The sequence below is a fragment of the Mustela putorius genome, unplaced genomic scaffold, assembly GCF_011764305.1.
Source record: "Mustela putorius furo isolate JIRA1106 unplaced genomic scaffold, ASM1176430v1.1 tig00003898_pilon_pilon_pilon, whole genome shotgun sequence".
In the NCBI taxonomy this organism is placed as follows: domain Eukaryota; kingdom Metazoa; phylum Chordata; class Mammalia; order Carnivora; family Mustelidae; genus Mustela; species Mustela putorius.
The window spans coordinates 12,189,625-12,209,144 of NW_025422047.1; the positions used below are offsets into that span (position 1 = coordinate 12,189,625).

Genomic DNA, 19,520 nt, shown 5'->3' on the forward strand with positions numbered 1-19,520 from the left:
TACGAAAATGTACTTTTGTGCTGAACAGAACAGAACTTAAAAGGCCCTGAAAAGTCTGAACAATAGATTGGTCCTCAAGTGAATGTTTAGCTTAGATTTCTTTCACTTTGTTGGTCCAACAAGCATCCCCAAATCATCAGAGCAAATCCAAACCTTTGGATAAATATATCTTTATTGTTGGTCTTGAATTTCTCCAAAACTATTTCTAAGTTAATTGACAAGTGACAAAGGGGGTAGTGGGTGTTGTGAGTGGGCAGCTAAGCACAGAAGAAAATAGGGAACCATATCCTAATCCTAATCATGATAGCAGACTTCAAGACAAAGATTTGAAAGTATGTAGATTATTTGGGCACTGCAAGTAACACTAGCTGGGAAGTGGAGATGTGATATAGGGAAAGCAGACAATAAAGCTCAATGTAGGAGATCAGTATTTCCACTCACTAGGAAACTGGGAAATAGCACAAAACACATATCTTAGACTAATCCCATCTAAGAGATGAGGAAACTCACCTTTAGGCCAATTCTGATAGATCGATCACTGATTGATGGTTGCTGCATTGTGGGGTGTTGATATTGTGAATTACTTTGCACGACTAGCCAGCCATACACATGGGCAGAAGAGTTGGCATTGTCCTGAGGAGGGAGCCATCATGTGCAGAATGGACAGTGGACAGTGGCAACTGGGAGTCAGAGAGCACCAAAAGTTCCTAGGGATAAGAGCAGGGTACCGACAGTGATGGCTGCAAGAGAAATAATAGCAACCAGATCCAGACAGACCAAACAGAAAATGATCAGACAGTGATTATAAGGCACTAAAATAAAGACAAATTTGAAAAATCTTAGGATGGTACAGAAAACTATAAAAAGTGCCAAAGAAATTTTGTAAATAAACCAAATAGAACCTTAGGAAATAAAAAAACACGATGACCTAAATTGAAAGAACTCAATGGGTGGTAAATTATACCTCAATAAAGTTGATTAAAAAACAACAACAACAAACCTCAGTAGATGGGGCTTAATACCAGATGGAATGCAGGTGAGTTGAGTTAGTGAATTGGAGGATAGACAAGTCAGAAGAAATTATCAAGAGATGAAAAAGAGGGAAAATGCAGATAAGAGTTAAAAGGTCTAACATCTGTTTAGAGTCCGATAAGGAGAGGAGAGAGTGAAAAAGAGATATTTAAAGAGACAGCCGCTGATAGATTTCTAGAACGGAGGACAGACTCTAATCCAAAGACTCAACCCAAAGAATCCAAAGCAGAACCCCCCCTTCCCCCCCAAAAAAGAAAACTCCTATCTAGATACATAGTGAATCTACAGAGAACTGAAGACAAACTTTCTTGAAAGTGGTCATAAAAAAAAAGATTACTTCCAAAGAGTAGCAGTAGACTGCTAGCTAGCACCTTACTGATAATAATGGAAGCCGGTATTCAAAGGAATATGATCCTTGTAAGTTGAAAATATACCCGCCAAAATAAAATCCTATACCTTAAAAAAATATTTCAAGATTGAAGATGAAATAGATATTTTAAGTTAAAAATCCATACTTCATTACTAGCAGGCCCTGACTAAAACGTTCTGAAAGTCAAAAGAAAGAAAAACCATCCCACATTGAGGGTTTGATGTGCATGGAGTAATTCAAAACAAAAAAGTAGCAAGTATATTGGTACACTTAAGTAAGTATTGGCTGTGTAAAACAATAATGTCTAATGGGGTAAAAATGTATAATCAAAGTTCATGATGAACAATAATAGGGAAGTGGAGAAGGAGTTAGGTGGAGCTGAAGTCTTTAAGGAAGTAGGGAGAAGGTATAGATTAAACATGTAGGACACACATTGGGATTGTTAGGTCACCAGCAAAAGAATAGAAATTAAAAAGAATATAATCTAGTTGAGGAAAGACTGGAGAAATAAAATACAAGCAGCTGAAAAGAAAGTAAGAGGAACAGAAAAGATACAGGGAAGGTGGGACATAGACTATATAGAAATGGTGAGAGTACTTCATGACCTAGGGTTTATTTTAATATAATTCTGTGCACTTGAAATTTTTTTTTTAAATCAGTTGACTGAATTTATCTATTTAACATATTTTTTAAAAGATTTATTTATTTATATGGCAGAGAGAGAGTGTGTGTATAAGCTGAGGGAGCAGCAGCAGAGGGAGAAGCAGGCTCCCCACTGAGAAGGGAGCCCGAAGTGGGGCTTCATCCCAGGACTCTGGGATCCTGACCTGAGCCAAAGGCAGATGCATAACCAACTGAACCACCCAGGTGCCCCAAGTTACTGAATTTAATAAATATTTATGAAATAACTTTTCTGTATAAGGCTTTCCAATAGAGGTGACATTTGCACGGGTAAGGCCTTCACCTTGATTAGGAGGTAAAATCCCATGAGGAAGCAAGATAGGGAAGGCAGGTTTGTGGAGGAGGAAGGGATGGGGGTAAAGAGAGTTCAACATGGGCCAAGGAAATTGGGCCAGGAATCAGGGTCTGTTCCAGAGTGGAGGCTATAGAGAGGGGAAAGGAGGAGATGAGGAGGAAAGGCAGAGGGTGGAAGAGGTCAAAGGCACAGGGAAGACAACCAACTGAAGGTGAGCAGGAGAGGAGAGGAAAAGAGGGCTCAGAAGAGGCTCCATGTCACATGAATCAGAGAATGAGATACAGGACCCAGAAATAAGGAAGTCAGGAGGAGGAACTGTTTTTATGGGGAGACAGGGAAGAGGAGGAGGAGGAAGGGGCTGGGGAAATATTAATGATATTTAACTGCTGGGGTAGCAATGGCGAGGACCAAGGTCAGCAGCATCCTGAAGCCCCCACCCAGGCCTTACCCCCCAGCACCACACCAGGATTGGTAGGTATTGGGAGAGGGAGGGTCCTGGGGAGGGGTCAAGGTGCTAGGCAGCAGGTTTGGGGAGTATTTAATTTAATTTATTTATTTTTGGTTTCAGGAGTAGTAGTATTTAGTTATTTATCACTTACGTATAATACTCAGTCTGCACTTGAAATTTGAGAAAATTAAAAAAAAATCAGAACCAATCTAAAATTTGGAAAGAAGGAAATAATTAAAGGTAGAAATTATAGAACTAGAAGACAAACATAGAGAAGATTTTAAAAAATCCATAGTCTGTTTTTTTATTTAATGACTGATCTTGTTAGAGTTTTTTCCAAAGGGAAAAAACATAAGTAGCTGTGTTACCAAAATTAACAAGGACATCACTATAGATACTCCAATTCTTTTTTTTTTCCTATCTTTTTTTAGAAGATTTTAAAAAAATTAACATATAATGTATAATTTGTTTCAGGAGTACAGATCTGTGATTCGTCAGTATTACACAATTCACAGATCTTCCAATTCTTAAAAGGTTAGTGAGAAATGGGGTGCTTGGGTGGCTCCATCTGCTAAGCCTCGGACTCTTGATTTTGGTCCAGGTCAGGATCTCAGGGTTGTGGGATCAAGCCCTGCATTGGGCTCCCCACTCAGCAAGGAGTCTGCTTGAGATTCTCTCCCTCCCTCTTCCTTGGCCCTTCACCCCACTCATGCATGTGTGCTCTCTCTCTTCCTAAAATTAATCAGCTGATCTTTATAAAAAGAAGAAAAAAAAGCTTAGTGTGATAAAAGTATGAACAATGTTATGCTGATAACTTTGAAAATGTAGAAAAATGGAAACATTTCTATTAGAGAAAGGAACTTTGATAAGTTCATACCAAAGAAGTAGGAAGTGTGGATAGTCATCTAGTGACTAAAGGATCTGGAACCATAGTTAAACCAATGAATATCCCAAATTATATTTTCCATTGAGTTCTGTCTGCCATTCCAGAAGAAACACTTCCAGCGAAAACTTTGAGAGAATCAGAAAAGATGACCCCGCTCCCAATAAAAATGTTAATATCCTAATAATATTGCTCCCACCTATTAAGATGTGAAAGAATTGTACTCAGGAAGAGAACTCATGAACAAAATGAGCAAACAGAATTATCTAGCTTCTGCTGCCATCAAATGTCCAACCTGCTAGCAACAAAGACCAGAGCTATGCCCCCTAGGTAGTGTCATCTATCTAGGGAATCAACCCATCACTTGGGACCAAGTATATCTTGTCAGAGTGGAGAAACCACAGAGGGAAGGTGGCTCTTACTGGAGATTGTTGTTCCCAGCATAGAGAGTTGGAACTATTACCGAAGTCCAGAACCTGGGGCCTTCGGGTAAAGGCCGGAACCATAATGGCACAGGGAAACACAAAGCGAGGGGCTGTTCCTGGCAGGAACTTCAAAGAGGAGACACAGCTGCTGGCAGCCTCTGCCCTAGAGTCTGAGTGACAAAGAAATTCCCTGGTTTCTCCTCTCCAATATTCCAATTTTCCTCCAATCCCTCCCTTTGGTCACATTCAACTGAAAACCAGAGGAGAAGAGAATCTGCTAATGTAATACATATATTTATTTCTCTTGGGGTCCAGAGCAAGGTGAAAGATGGAGAATATATCTGGAGGGCAAACAGAAACTACACAGGATAGAGGAGGAATAATTATCATCAGAGTTAGGCAAGGAGTTACCTCTGGGAGGTGGAAGAAGTATATAGGTGTCTTCTGATGTTGTAGAAATATTCTCTCTTGCCTCACTTGGTGGTTACATTGGTGTTTGCTTTATAATTGTTTTTGTTTATTATAATTTTTTTAATGAAAAGAATACAGTCTCTCTATTTCTTCTTGAGCTACAAATGTTCTGTTTGTATGAGAGACAGCCCAGTACTGGAGACAGTGGGTAGCTCTTCCATTTGCTCCAAAGTGTTCCAGGGAAGGAAGAGCCTAAACAGGATCTAGACAGTTCCATCTGCTGATATTTAGCTAATCAAACCAATTGCCTGATACTCTTCGAGCAGGACGGTTCCAGCAAGGTCCCATGTGATAACGGGCAAAGACTGAGGTGGGAGATATGGAGGTTACAAAGTGAACGTGCAGCTTAGGCCCCTGTCCCCATATGCTCTCTAAAATTTCATTATTTGGTCAGAGCTGGGAGTGGTACCAGGGTCCTGGCCCATCTTTGCTCATTGCTCCACTGATTCTGCCATTCTGCTTTCAAGGGAGAGTGAGTTCAGATGGTCTCAGAGGTGGTGGGGGCCATTCCCTTGGCAGCTTGCTGGGCTAACCCATGTTTGTAGCTTTTGGTCTTGGGGCTCTCAAGGTTCACCACAGACATAGGTACCCTCACAGTGTCCAGTCCATTTGCTGTTGCCCACTGTGTAATGGGCTCTTCTGGTAATTTTAATGCATGTGGGGCGACTACAACACCGATTTTTTAACAGAAAACTTATTTAAATTCAGTTTAGTTAACATAGAGTGTATTATTAGTTTCAGGGGTAGAATTTAGTGATTCAGCACTTACATATGAACACCCAGCGCTCATTACAACACGTGCCCTCCTTAATGCCCAACCCCCAATTACTCTATGCCCCCACCTACCTCCCCTCCAGCAACGCTCAGTTTTGTGTTTTTTTTAATTTTTAAAAAAGATTTTGTTTATTTATTTGACAGAGAGAGAGATCACAAGTAGGTAGAGAGGCAGGCAAAAGCAGGCTCCCTGCTGAGCAGAGAGCCTGATTCAGGGCTTGATCCCCGGACCCTGGGATCATGACCTGAGCCAAAAGGCAGAGGCTTTAACCCACTGAGCCACCCAGGTACCCCCTTCAGTTTTTTTCTTAGAGTTAAGAGTCTCTCGTGGTTTGTCTCCCTCTCTTGTTTTTATTTGATTTTTTAAAAAGATTTATTTATTTATTTGATTGATAGAGAGAGAGCAAAAGAGGGAACAAAAGCAGGGGGAGTGGGAGAGGGAGGAGGCTTCTTGCTGAGCAGGGAGCCTTATGTGAGGATTGATCCCAGCACCCTGGGATCATGACCTGAGCCGAAGGCAGATGCGTAACGACTGAGCCACCCAGGCACCCCTTTTATCTTATTTTATTTTTGAAGAAATAGTTGGTGGCTGTTTCAGGGTTTAGTTCCCATTTGAACTTGTTCTTCACCCCACCTCCAGGTGGCAGCTCCTCAGAAACTTCACAGTCCTCTCACTTTGCCCCGCCGGGATCTTCTCGAATTTTCCTTCTCGTCTCGGCAATTTCTCCTTCTCAGTTTCTTGTTTTCACCCAGACCTTCAGACAGTAGGTAATTCGGGTCCAAGGATTTCTTCAGCGAGACCAGGTCACCCAGGACTCCAAGTCTTTCTACCAACTGTGTGAGGAGAAGCTCCAGGTTGCTTATGGGGCTGTGGTTGTGTCCTCCGCGAGCTTGTAGAGGCCCTGTGGCCATTAAACACCGCGCTTGCAGCCCTTTCCCAATAGTAGTACTTTCCGTGCACGTGACCGTGCCCTGATTGTGAGAGAGGCTGAAGTCCTGCTCCAGGCTGTGGGCACCAGCAAGTGAGTGTGGCCTTAGCAAATCCCGGCTCCTCCCCCTGCAGGGCACTTCCTATGCAGCACCCCTAACCAGCCCCTCCCCCACCCTGTTTCTCTGGCATCTAGGGGAGAGGCTATAATTAATTAAACCTCACATATATTTTAGGTTCTTCTTTGTATGAATGATGTAGTTCATAAAAATACAAACAAGAAAATTCGCCAAGTCACATAACTGAAAAGCCCAGAAGTGGGATTAACTTTAAGTCGTCTTTAATTCAGAGGATCAGTTGCTGCCAGCAGTGCTATCCTATCTCATCCTATCTCATCCTCAGGGTGGCTGCAAAAAATTCACCTTCAGCACACGGATTCTCCCTCCCCGTTTCCCAGAAACTTCAGTAAATATTTCATTATTTCTTTCATTTCTTTCATGTCCATTCCTGAGCCAATCACTGTGGCCGAAGAGTGAGGGGAATCACTTCCATGTAAATTTTATTAGTTGAGGCTGGAATCCTTCCAAAGAGTGAGTTCCATTAGATAAAGAAAATGGTGAGGCCCATCCCAAGTGGGCCATCCTAAGGGATTTGCTTTAATGGTTCTTTATTCACCCGTTCCTGGGGTGATGGTCGCTCGTGTCTCCTAGAATGGCTACTAGAAGCTGGAGAGACACACAAACTGAGGGAAGTGGCAGCTGGGCTCTTCTGTGGATTTGTGTTTCTGTGCTGAGTCCTGATGATGAGGGAGTAGAAGGCAAGCTAAGGGCAAAGCAGAAGCTGACATCCTGCAACCCTCTCTCCTCCCTCCTTGAGATTTATGTGACATTCCTCAGGCACTCCTGGCTGCCCTAAAGGGAAAACACATAGTTAACTTGCAGAGATCACAATCCTGCAAGATAAGAGTCTCCCTCAGTTTACAAATGTCCTAGTGATTTACAAAGAAGAAGCTTTCTTATCAATAATCTAATTTCCAGAGACCCATAACTCAGTTCCTGAAGCCCTTAACATCATCCTCCCCTCCATAAAATTGAGGGAGGCTGAGGTGGAAGGAAATGTAAATAAAGTTGAATTTCTTCTAAACCTAAAGCCTATTGACAAGGACGTGTGACAGGAGGAGTATGACATTCTACCAGAAAACTCCCCAACTGTCTGTCTCCCCAAATGTTGGTACCCCTTAGAGAAAAAATAAAACAAAACAAACAAACCAAAAAAATTGCTTGGCTTGACAATAACCAGGCCTCCATTATCCTGAGAGTTTTTTTTTTTTTAAATATTTTATTTACATATTTGACAGAAAGAGAGATCACAAGTAGGCAGAGATGCAGGCAGAGGGTGGGTGGGGGAAGCAGACTCCCCGCTGAGCAGAGAGCCCAACGTGGGGCTCTATCCCAGGACTCTGGGATCATGACCTGAGCCAAAGGCAGAGGCTTAACCCACTGAGCCACCCAGGTGCCCCTGAGAATTTTCTTTACTGTATGACAGTCCTTCTGAACACCTCCTTTGTTCTCACCTCCCCAACTCCCAAGAATATAATCAGCCATTCCTTGGGATCACAGGGCTGCAAGTCTTTCTGCCCATATGCTTTAAGAAAATCACCTTTTTGCCCCAGTGGTGTCTTAAGAATTCTTTCTCAGTCATCGGCTCCGGACTTCACTTATATTCTAAAACTTCATCACTGACCCATTATCTTTAAATAATACTTACTAGTTGATTCCAGGAAATATCAAATAATTGCTTAAATCACAGGATAAGTTTCTCGAAGCTGTTTCCCCCTTCTTCATCCCAGACCTTAAGAGGTCACTGCATCTGGCCCTGAAAGGGATTAGAGATAACAAGCAACCAAGGGGCTCACCATATGAGAGGAGTTAACTATTCTACGTGGTAAAAACAGCACAGACTCTGTTTGGTTTGTCGCACATGCAAACAATAATTTCAGGTATTTCAAACACTCTTAACCATTTCTTTCAAACAAAATGGGTGTTTATGTGTCCTTTATGTCTATATCTTAATATATATTTATCAGCCTTTGCTTTGAAACATCATACTGAATAAACTTTTTAACACTAAATTTAATTGTTGAATACATGTAATTAATCGCATAGGTGTGATGAACCCAGAAAGGCTCTGCTCAGATTCCACTCTGGGAAGATTCACTGCCACGGCTGCAGAGAATGTCATCTGCAGACAGTTTTCACCTGGGAGTCCCTTCAGAGAGCCTCAGCTGTAGAAAACCGTCTTTCCCCCAGATCATGCTTTTCTGGGGGTGGTGTGATGGTTAAATGTATGTGTCAACTTGGCTAGACCACTATATCCAGATATTTGGTGACACTTGATTTTAGATGTTTCTTTGAAGGTATTTGTTAGATTAACATTTAAATCAAGAGGCTGAGTTCAGTGAAGCTAATTGTCCTTCATTAAGTGGGTGGGTATAAAACAACCACCTGAAGGCCTGCAGAGCCAAAGACTGACCTTCCCGGAAGAAGAGCGCATTCTACCCGCAAACTGCCTTTGGAGTCGAACTACATCTCTTCCCTGGGGCTCCGCTCTGCAGATTTCGGATTTACCAGGCCTCTGCAATTTTGTGAGTCATTTCCTTACAATAAATCTTTTTCACTTGCTCTCTGTTGGGCTTGTGTTGTAGCTTGACTTCTGCCCACTCTGGCTTCCTTGCCCTACTGATGAGGGAGCAGGAGGCTGGCTGAGGACAAAGCAAAAGGGGGCGCCTTGCACCCCCTCTTCACCCTTTCCCCTCCATAAGTGTAGCATCCCTCAGGCAGCCCTGACTGCCATGAACAATAAGCAAATAGTTAACTTGCAGAGCTCACAATCCTGCTAGACAGGAGTCTCCCTTGGCTTACAAATGTCCTAAATCTCACTAACAAAGATGATTGATAGCAGGATTGTGACACCCCACCAAAAAGTCTCCCAACTATCTTAATGTTAATGGCTGGTCTAAAGACAACATTGATCCAGCAGCAAGGGCAAGGCCTCCTCAGGCAGGCCTGGAGCATCCTGGCACCTTGTAGGCCCTCTTTAGCATATGAAAACTCCACTGACACCTCCCTTCCCCTCACCTTCTCCCAACAGCAGGGTATATAACATGCCTACCCTCACAACCCGGGGCGGCAGCTCTTCCTGCCCACGGGTCCTGTCCCCGTGCTTTAATAAACCATCATTTTGCACCAAAGATGTCTCAAGAATTCTTTCTTGGTCATCGGCTCTGGATGTCAGCCCACCGAACCTCACCTAGGTTCTAGAACTTCATCATATGGCGCCCGAACGTGGGGCTGTGAGTCTTTACATTTGGACTCTGAGCTTCGGTGCATAATGGTGAGTACTTTCTCTCCTTTTCCTTTACTCTGATTTCAGGGCTTTTCAAGGAGTATGGTCTCATTGGAACACTTGCATGTCAGTTGCTCAGGCTGCAATCCTCTAGCCCGTGGTTACTCTACGGGGAGGAGAACGTCTGCCTTTTGGCTGTAAGTTAGTACCCTGGCTGGAATGGCAATAAGACCCAGAAACTTGATGGCCTCTCTTTATCCCTGTTCTTATATAAAGTTGTCTGTCTTGGGCACGGGACAGCCACCTAAGTCACCAGGATGGCTGCCAATCTTAAGACTCCCCTGTGAGGTTTCCTCTTGATTGATCTAATGTGATCCCTCCACATCCCTGGTCTAGCCACTTCTGGCCAAGGGACCTCCACTGGGAGCCGGCCGAAACCAGTACCCGGTTGAACTAAAACGCAGCCAAGGACCGTTTCCTAGGGAAGTTGGCTGCAAGGGCCACATGTGTTGGAATGTCGCATAGACCATGATGGATTTCAGTCTTGACTGTTTCTTGTCAGTGTCTTCTACAGACTACTTAAAGCTATGAAATTGGGTAATTTCCCCTTGCCAAACTTTTCTAGTACTAACATGGGTTAAAATGGCAAAACAGTATGCAGTCTTCAGGACAGACAATGGCATGGCATGGCACAAGTATTTTGGTCCATTCACCAGGCACCCATCGGCAGCCTAGGATGCGATGGGGAAGTGGAGGGACGCCTGTACCCCTCCAGGGCCTTTAGGGCAGAAATATCTTCCCAGGGAAGGCAGGGTGGTGATCAATAGCGATATCTTGAGGGACGCCTCTGGTCGCTTTTGACACACAGGAACCTCTGACCTATCCTGCGTGGGACGCCACCCAGGAGTCAGGGGGCATTTGGTAATGGACCTTCTTTACTTTTCTGGACTCTACCTTGGGGTGCCTTTTGACCCACCGGAAATAATTTGGATTGCAAAACTTAGGAAAGGACTCAGCTCCTGTAACACTGCATGGCCTCCGTGGGATCTATCAGTTAGATCTCTGCAGGAAACAGGGCAAATGGACCTAGGATACCTTCACTGCTCATACCTATGCCTTCATTGCTCTGCACCAGGACCCCAAATAAGGGGCTTTTGTGGAATGTTTGCCCAAATGAGTCAGCTAGTAAATTTCCTCCTGACATATTGGATGATAATTACGTAAATAAGCCGCCTTCTAGTAAACCCAGGTTGCTGAGCCAGCCCTAGCAAAGGGGACTCTGACCTTCTTTCTGTTTCTCCTAATAGATGTGGGAGCTTCTCCTTTACTCACTTCCCGTGTTAATGGCTATAACTGGAGCAAACGGGGGTTAGTCTAACTCGAGACAGAGACTGTAAGGAATATTCCCAAGCAGCTGTTGAAACTCTCTTTGTTTTGGGCAAGTTTCCCTGTGTTCTCTGGCCGACTTGGACTGCTTAACCCCTCCCCCCACCTTGCTGGTGGGAAAGCATGGCATCTGCTCCTCTGTTGGGGCTTAGGAGCTCCAAAACCGGGAATCCTTTCTCTGCCTCCTGGCAGCACTTTGTTTCTTCTGTTTCCCCCTTCTGTTTCCGTGCACCAACGTGCGTGCAGCCTGCATGACTAGCCTCTAGATCATGCAGCACGGCTCCTTCTCTCTTCACTGTCCAGGAGCAAGAAGAGCACCCTCTGGACATAACACCCCCCACTCCAGATCTTCCCACTTGTGTCTCAGGTAAACATTCAAAGTGGAGTGGGTCTAGGTGAAATGTAAATCAGTATTGGAATTAACTAAGTTTGTTGGTTTAATTAAGATAGATCTGTCTTTTAAGTTATTAGCAGTAAATGTGAAACTTCAAAATTTACTGAAGGTCAAATAAGCTCATGTTATTTGTTAAAATTTGTTAGTAAAGAAATGACTAAACTGATGGTTAATTGTCTGTCTCAAAGTTCTAATGGGTAATTGCTGAAGTAACTTTCAAAGTCTTTGGTAACCTGAAAGTTTTAAAGTTTTGCTTGGATGACAAACGGAATTGAATTGTGGACATCTATATCTTAACCAAACAGGATAAAAAGCTAAGTCGTTAATTACTGGATGTAGTTTTGTGCTTTTGACTTACTTAAATGCAAAGAAACTAAGAAGTTTCTTTGTTTAAATTTAAACTTCCTAAAGTTTAAAGTTTAAATCTGTTGGTAAACGTGTTTTGCACTTTTCATAAATTTGCACTGTTTCATAAATTTGTCATCTAAAGAATTCTGTTGTAACAGTTCACAATTGGTTAATACTTAGTCTTCACTAGAGATTAAGGGGTTTCCAAGAGTATCAAATTCTGCTTAGTGTAACTAAGACTGATGGAAATAAGGGAAACTCTGCAGGAAAGTAGATGATATGTAAGAAAGATTTAAAGAAGGAAAATGCATTTTATTAAAGATAAAAGGTAATTTTTGTCCTAAATGAGGTGGTTGTTTGGAAGGGAATGGCTTGGGACAAAACCTGAATGCAAAAGAAAGTTGTAAAAGATTTGTGAAGGGAAATCTTCAGAAAAGGAATTTTAGCTATGGTCAAGATGGACTAAATGAATGGGTTTTAAAGGTACATTGATACAAGACTGAAATTCTCTGTTCAAAGGACAAGGTTTTTCTTAGATTACTTGATCTGCTGTTAAGAAAATGAAAACGGTTTTTCTCTTAGCCTGCCCAGAAAAACCAATTTCTATGTTTTGTTTTATCACGTGTTTAGCATCCCTAATTATATTTAGGCATTTGCTTTAAAACTTTGTAAGATTTTAGCAAATGTTGACAAGATTTAAGTTGTAAATCTCTTTAACTCAGGGCTTTTCCTTGATATGCGAAGTTGCTCATGAAGTACTACTGAACCAGTGACAAACATTGGGTTACATTTGGGAAAATGCTATAACTATTCTAGAGATTCTACGCACTTCCCAAAGCTTTAACGTTTTGAGAGATCATCGCTTGATACTGTAATTATGGAAATGTTATGTATCACAGAAATAACCCGATTTCCTTGCAGCTAAATTGTAAACTCCCATGTCTCTTTAGCTCTAACCATATCCATTCTGAGTTTTTGTCATTTATAATTGTTTTAATTCTCTTGTAAAATGAGTTTTATCTTCAAGGAGATTCCTATAAAGGACTTTCAGGACAAATATAGATATTTGATATATTTGAAAATCCTTAAACTGAAATGGGTCAGAATTTCCAAAGCTAACTAAAGCTGCATTCACCAGAATTAGTAACATGGGACTAAATGAACTAAAAGATTATATAGTGTTGTGTCTCTTAATGTTTTGTCTTACTTTAAACATTGCTGGTTCTTTAATGTTTGCTCTTCCAGACTAGGGATACTTTTCCTTAAGTTACCTGTAACTTACAGAGATGTAAAAGTGCTCAAAGCCTTCACCTTTTCTCTCTATCTGAACCCTCTGAAACCAAAAGGTCTCAGTTAAGTATTCTTTCTTCCTTGGCAATCAGTCATTTGCATAAGTTCAATAAGAATCTGTTCTCCTTGTAACAGGAAAGAATTGGAAACATGGGTTATTTTACCAAGGCTTTGACTGGGATGTCATATTTGAAAAGACTCAGATATGACCAGACAGTTTAAAGGAACGAAGGTTGACTTTATGAAACCTGGAGCCATAAAGCCCCTTGGGACTGTTGGCCTGATACCTTGCTTACAGAGTTCCCAGCAGCCTCACCAGGTGAGTAAAGAATGTCACTCCTTGGTGGGTGCAGTCTCAGAAGAGGAATTCCCCCAAAGGTATAGCAGGCATGCCTGATGGCAAGTACAGGGCTTGGCTTCTGGCCCGGAGAGGCTACTAAAAGTTCAACCTAGAGATACCTTATACAAAGTTCCAGCAAAGCAGATTCTAAAAGATCTATTGATCACACTCACTGTTCTTGCTGAGCTTATGTAAATAATTAGGCCAAGTTTGTTAAAACTGGACTTGTTTCACAAGTGAATTAGTCCTGATTTGGCTATCTCTGTAAATGAGGGTTATTTTAGAGAGAAAAATTATGTTTTAGTAACATGCCTTTATTGATGTTAAATTCTACATTTGATTGTCTTTAAATGTTTGTTTACCTAAGCTAAACAATTTGAGGTAAGCTTGAGAGAGGTTGCACAATAGCTTCTTTAGTTGATCTTATTATTTTGTGGGGATATTAGCAGACCCCATGGCACATGATTAAATAACTGGAAAATGGGATTGATTCCCCTACAATTGTATAACTACTAACACCTTATGTGTGGCTAGGATAATGAAATTGCCTAAAAGCCAGCCTATTGCACTCCATAGGATTAACTATGGACTTGTGGAGATAATGGATGACCCCACTTTCTTTATGATTGGATTGGATTATGCATGGGGAACTCCTCTTATCTCTTGACAAGTCTTCTCACTTGACAATGATCCTCTGTAATCAGGATATTGTTAAGGTTGGACCACTCAAAGGTCTTCTTATTGGTTTCATCCCTTAGTCATATTTATCCTAGAGGCCACCTCTGTTGAGGTGCAATTGCAAATAGATGCTTTAGCAAAACCTAGAACAGCCCTCATAAAAGAGCCTCAAGCTCACTATGGGACAGTCCCTGACTGTAATGAGTTCACATCAGGTCCAGATTTGTCTTAGAAGCCAAAGGCCACCAATGGATGATGTAGGCCAACTAATTAAATATTGGGCTATACTTACAGATATGCCAGAAATAATACTTAGAAACTTGTCAGACTTTAAACCTAGTTACCTGTATGTCTGAACCTGACCACTGTACTTCCTTCTCTATAGAGCAAAAATGTTCAGAGGTTATTGATCTTGCTTACTCTATTTGTCCAGATTTAAGATGCCCCTGTTAAAAATACGAATGACAGTTGGTTTTCTGATGACAGTAGTTTTCATAGAAAAAAAATAAGCTAGGTATGCCATAGTGCTCACTAGCACTTTGCAATTGCCAAAGCCTAAGAATTAACATTTATACTGATGCCAAATATGCCTTCCTGGTACTACATGCCCATGGAGCTATTTGGAAGGAAAGGGGATTGCTGTCAAGCCATAACTCCCCAATCAAATATGGGTCTAAATTACAAGACCCTCCATATGGCTATACTAAGGATGGTGTATATCAAATCTAGGATACATATTTGTGTTTCATACCCACACCCATTGGGCAGCTCATTCAAAATGCAGTTTTATGCTGGGAACAAAAGAATCATACGTATGATACTTGGGCAAATAACACACAGTATCGAGGATGGCTATCATTAGAAATGTGTTCCCAAATAATAGTACTCCAGGCTACTGAATGTTTTGCTACTGATTGGGGAAGGTGACCTGGCATTAGATGGCCAGCTCCAAACAGAACCGACTGGATATGTGGAACCAACCTGTGGCCCTGGCTGACTCCAGGGTGGATGGGTCGCTGTACTTTAGGATCTGCCTGGTATTCATGGGTGCATTACTAAAACCATCACCACTCCAGTTAATCTCCCCAATTTAAAACAAAGATACACATGATTGGGTTTTAAATGGTATGATCACTTAGCATCCATTTTTGTTCCAAATGTGGGACTAGACGATGTCATGTGGCATGTAGAAGCCCTTAGTAAATAATACTACAAAGGAACTCAGTGATTCACTAAAAAGCCTCCCCCTACTCAGATACGCAAGGCAGTCCTACAAAATAGGATGTCCTGACAGCAGCACAGGGTGGCACATGCGCAATTATCAAGACAGAATGTTGCGTATACATCCCAGACTATTGCAAAAATGTCACAGGAATAATAAAGGATAAACACCCAGATTAAGGCCCTACAAGATCCTTCTTTCTCTTTTAGTGATTGGATAAGTTCCTGGTTTGAAGGAGGACTATGGCCAACAATTAAAAATCTCATTTTCGGGATTCTTATTTTTATCGCCTTATTAATCTTAATATGTTGCTTTGTTCCATGTCTCTCTACTTGGTGCCAAGACTCCATTGCTACAATGACTACACCACAGCAGACGATCCTTGTCACGTGCGAGGACGCCTCTTCACTGTCAGCGCTGGATTCAGCTGCCTCCACCTTTCGTAACTCCCTTATACGTTCCTACCCTGACCAATATTGACGCGAGCAGGTAGGGACAGCTCTAGACCCCTATTCAGCATGAAGAAGTTACAGAAGATGAGACCTTCCACCTTCAACCACCTTAAAGGTCAAAATTGTTCAGGGGGGAATGATGAGGGAGCAGGAGGCTGGCTGAGGACAAAGCAAAAGGGGGCGCCTTGCACCCCCTCTTCACCCTTTCCCCTCCATAAGTGTAGCATCCCTCAGGCAGCCCTGACTGCCATGAACAATAAGCAAATAGTTAACTTGCAGAGCTCACAATCCTGTTAGACAGGAGTCTCCCTTGGCTTACAAATGTCCTAAATCTCACTAACAAAGATGATTGATAGCAGGATTGTGACACCCCACCAAAAAGTCTCCCGACTATCTTAATGTTAATGGCTGGTCTAAAGACAACATTGATCCAGCAGCAAGGGCAAGGCCTCCTCAGGCAGGCCTGGAGCATCCTGGCACCTTGTAGGCCCTCTTTAGCATATGAAAACTCCACTGAAACCTCCCTTCCCCTCACCTTCCCCCAACAGCAGGGTATATAACTTGCCTACCCTCACAACCCGGGGCAGCCACAACTCCGCCTGCCCACAGGCCCTGTCCCCATGCTCTAATAAATAACCTTTTGCACCAACGATGTCTTAAGAATTCTTTCTTTAGTGGTCGGCCCCAAAACTCCTCACCCCACCAAACCTGACTTAGGTTCTGGGAGTTCATCACTACGTTCTATCTGTGTTTACCTGTGGGGTTAAGTTTGTCAGAGTTGGCTTCTTAGATACTAAACTCCGTCAGAGTTGGCTTCTTAGAGGACCCAGCTTATAACAAAAAGATGAAATGTATAAGGAACATGTAATAGTTCCCATTCTCCTTGTGAAAAATATTCCAGAGTCTAGAAGGAGGACTCTGAGGCAAGCAACTGAAGCCTGTGCTGAAAACCAAGTTAACTCTGAAGACAATTTCCTAGCTTGGAAACAGAAAAGAAAAACATGGCACTAATTATCAAGGTGTTTATCTTTTCCATTTGGGTAGAAAACCATATTCTTCCTAATCATCTACCTCTGAGGTTTGAAAAAAGAACAATTTGGACAGTTTCAGAGTAAGAGACACAGAAGCATTGGGTTTCCAGTGATATACCAGGGCACATCTCTATTAGGAGATGGGATGAGGGGTGTCTTGTATCCTTGGGGGATGAAAATGAGAAAAAATGTATCCTGTTTCCCCCTCCTTTCCCAATGCACTGGGGACTGATTAGTTACATGTTCACACTCTAATTTGTTACATTTTGTAACCTACAGCCTGTTTTTTAAAGGTTAAGTTTTCTTTGTTCTGCCCTTACAGCAGTAACTCTCATTAATTACCCAGAAAGTAAGCTTAAAGTTGGGGCAATTAATTTAGTTGACATGGTGGTGTTTGGGCCCTCAACTAGCCCACACAGTTTGGCTGTTGTTGACCTATTTATTTCTTTTAGGAAGCTCAGGTTTCTCTTTTGGATTTTCCTGATCCACTGTTCATATCTGTGGATATATTTCTCTTTGTCCATGTGATGCAGAAAAGAGATATAATATAGCAAGATAATTTGAAAATTTAATGTAATGGTATCACTGAATAACTAAATTTGGTTTGTGTTTCTTGCTGCGATAGACACAGAAAGAAGGAATGGCAACTTTCCCTAGATTCCCTTTCCTAGGAAGATACTAAGTCTTTGTTCTCCAGCCCTATCTTTCTCCTCATCTATGATAAAGAGAACCCACATCTTTGGAACCATTTTTTGGAACCATTTTTTGGGACTTGAATTTTTCTTTAAAAGAGGCATTATCAGGGATGGGGGGGGGCAATAAAAATTGTTACCTTCAGTAGATGGGAGTTGTGTGTTGACTGGAAAGAGGCATGAGGGAATTTTTGGGGTGATGGGAACCTTTTCTAATTTGATCTAGGTGATAGCTACATGAGAGTAGGTAGATGTAAAGATCATCATCTGTACCTGTAAGGAAGTTCTCTATGGATACATAAAAATATGTAAATATATATGTAGAGATGCACTAGTTGGCAATGTCACTGTACCCAAAAGAACCATAAGCCTGACTCTCCAGAGGCTGGAACTTAAATTTATCCCCTTGCCATTAGTCTGCCCTTGTGGACATTTATTCTGTAAAAGAATGTCAGAGGACATGCCTTGGAAGTTATAATTACCAGAAAATATTTGTCTCATAGCAAAGTTAAAAGGAGATTACTATCATTTCTTCAATGTGTGGAAAAGGAAAGGATTAAAAAAAAAAGTAAGATTTCTTTCCTTCTTTCCCGGTTTATTTCCTACAGTTTGATACTTCCACTGTCAGCTTGGTAACGTGAAGGGGATAGGCACTATCGTTAGCATCTAGAAAAGCCGAGTCCGAATCGTTCCAACAAACTGATAGAAAAATCTGTTCATTTTTGTTGTTGAATTAATTCCAAGGAAATTTCCATTATTTTCCTCCTCTTCGGCATGAAGCCATTTAGTCCAGCCTGTACACCTTTGTATATATCAGTGACTTCTGGCTTTTCACAGACACTGTGGCCAGTCCCAATTCATAGTGTTTCCATTGGACCACTTGGCTGACAGCTGGGATGCTGTCATTATAAAACTCCTCAGTACCTGAACCAGCTTGGTTATATTCTTCATGTTTCTTTTGGCCAGTGGCCAATTTCTTGGACATATCTAAGTGTTTTTTAAAATTTTTTAAATTTTTAAATTTTTTACTGTTGCTGAGGTAGAATGCTCTCTTTCTTGACATAGCCAGAGAGGCTCTCTGGGACCCTGTAGAACAACACTAATACTGGACAATATGAATATTTTCTTTGCCTAGCAGGAATGGGTTTGGGTACAGTTTACCATTCTGTAACTCACCTGAGATGTGTAGCTTTGGCTTCCAGAAATCTGCCATTTTGTGTGTCAAGAAAAGAAAGGTACAGATGGGAAGGAGACTGTCTTGAGAGGCCTCTGTTGGAGCCCTAGAACTGTCATGAATAGAGAGCTGTTAGGACACAGAGTCTGTCTCTGACATTTAGGTACAAAAGATCATCTACTGGGGAATTCCCTAGCACTTGCTAAGGAGTGGAGAAAAGCAGAATTTTCAGAGGGAGAAGTTTAACAGTGATGTGGTTGCAGTTCTCAATCATTAACACATGTTGCTGTGCCGCTGGGATGGCCTTTCAGAGAAGTACCAAACTGGCAAAGAGACAAGACCTTTGTGCCTCCATATGGATCAGCTGGGGAAGGAGCAGAACCTTGGTCAAAGCAGATTCTTTTAGCTGAGGGCAGTTCCCCGTGCAGAAAACAGTTGTGCGTCTGTAGTAGCAGACATATTTCCAGTGGCTGGGGACATGAGTGCCTTGGTCTTGATCCATTAGGATCCATTTTTAGTGTCCACTTGTTCTATATAGTAGGTTTATACCACCTGTGAAGATGTCTTCTAGGATCTTGGGTAGTTTCTTTTCCTGGGGAAACTTCCAAAAAGAAAATCAGAGGGATATACCTCTCGCTCCTGTTGCTGTAGCTGATCTTGACAACACAACTGATACTCATCATCTCCCTCTTCCAATCCCTTTCTAGAAAACCCTCACCATTGTTTGGTACCTCTGATGCTCTAGATGGCTTAACTGAAGGGGGACCCAGGCCCTAATCCATGGGAAGTGAAGATGACTTGGTTGGTTATTTGGTGGGCTTGGAATGAGAAAGATTAGAAGATTAGAGAAAAGTTGTCTGA

The 19,520-nt window shown here is 42.0% G+C and overlaps 1 pseudogene; it reads right to left on the bottom strand.

The window, feature by feature from the left end:
- Positions 1 to 5,083: 5,083 nt before the first annotated feature.
- Positions 5,084 to 19,171, bottom strand: LOC101677089 (annotated as a pseudogene).
- Positions 19,172 to 19,520: the final 349 nt, after the last annotated feature.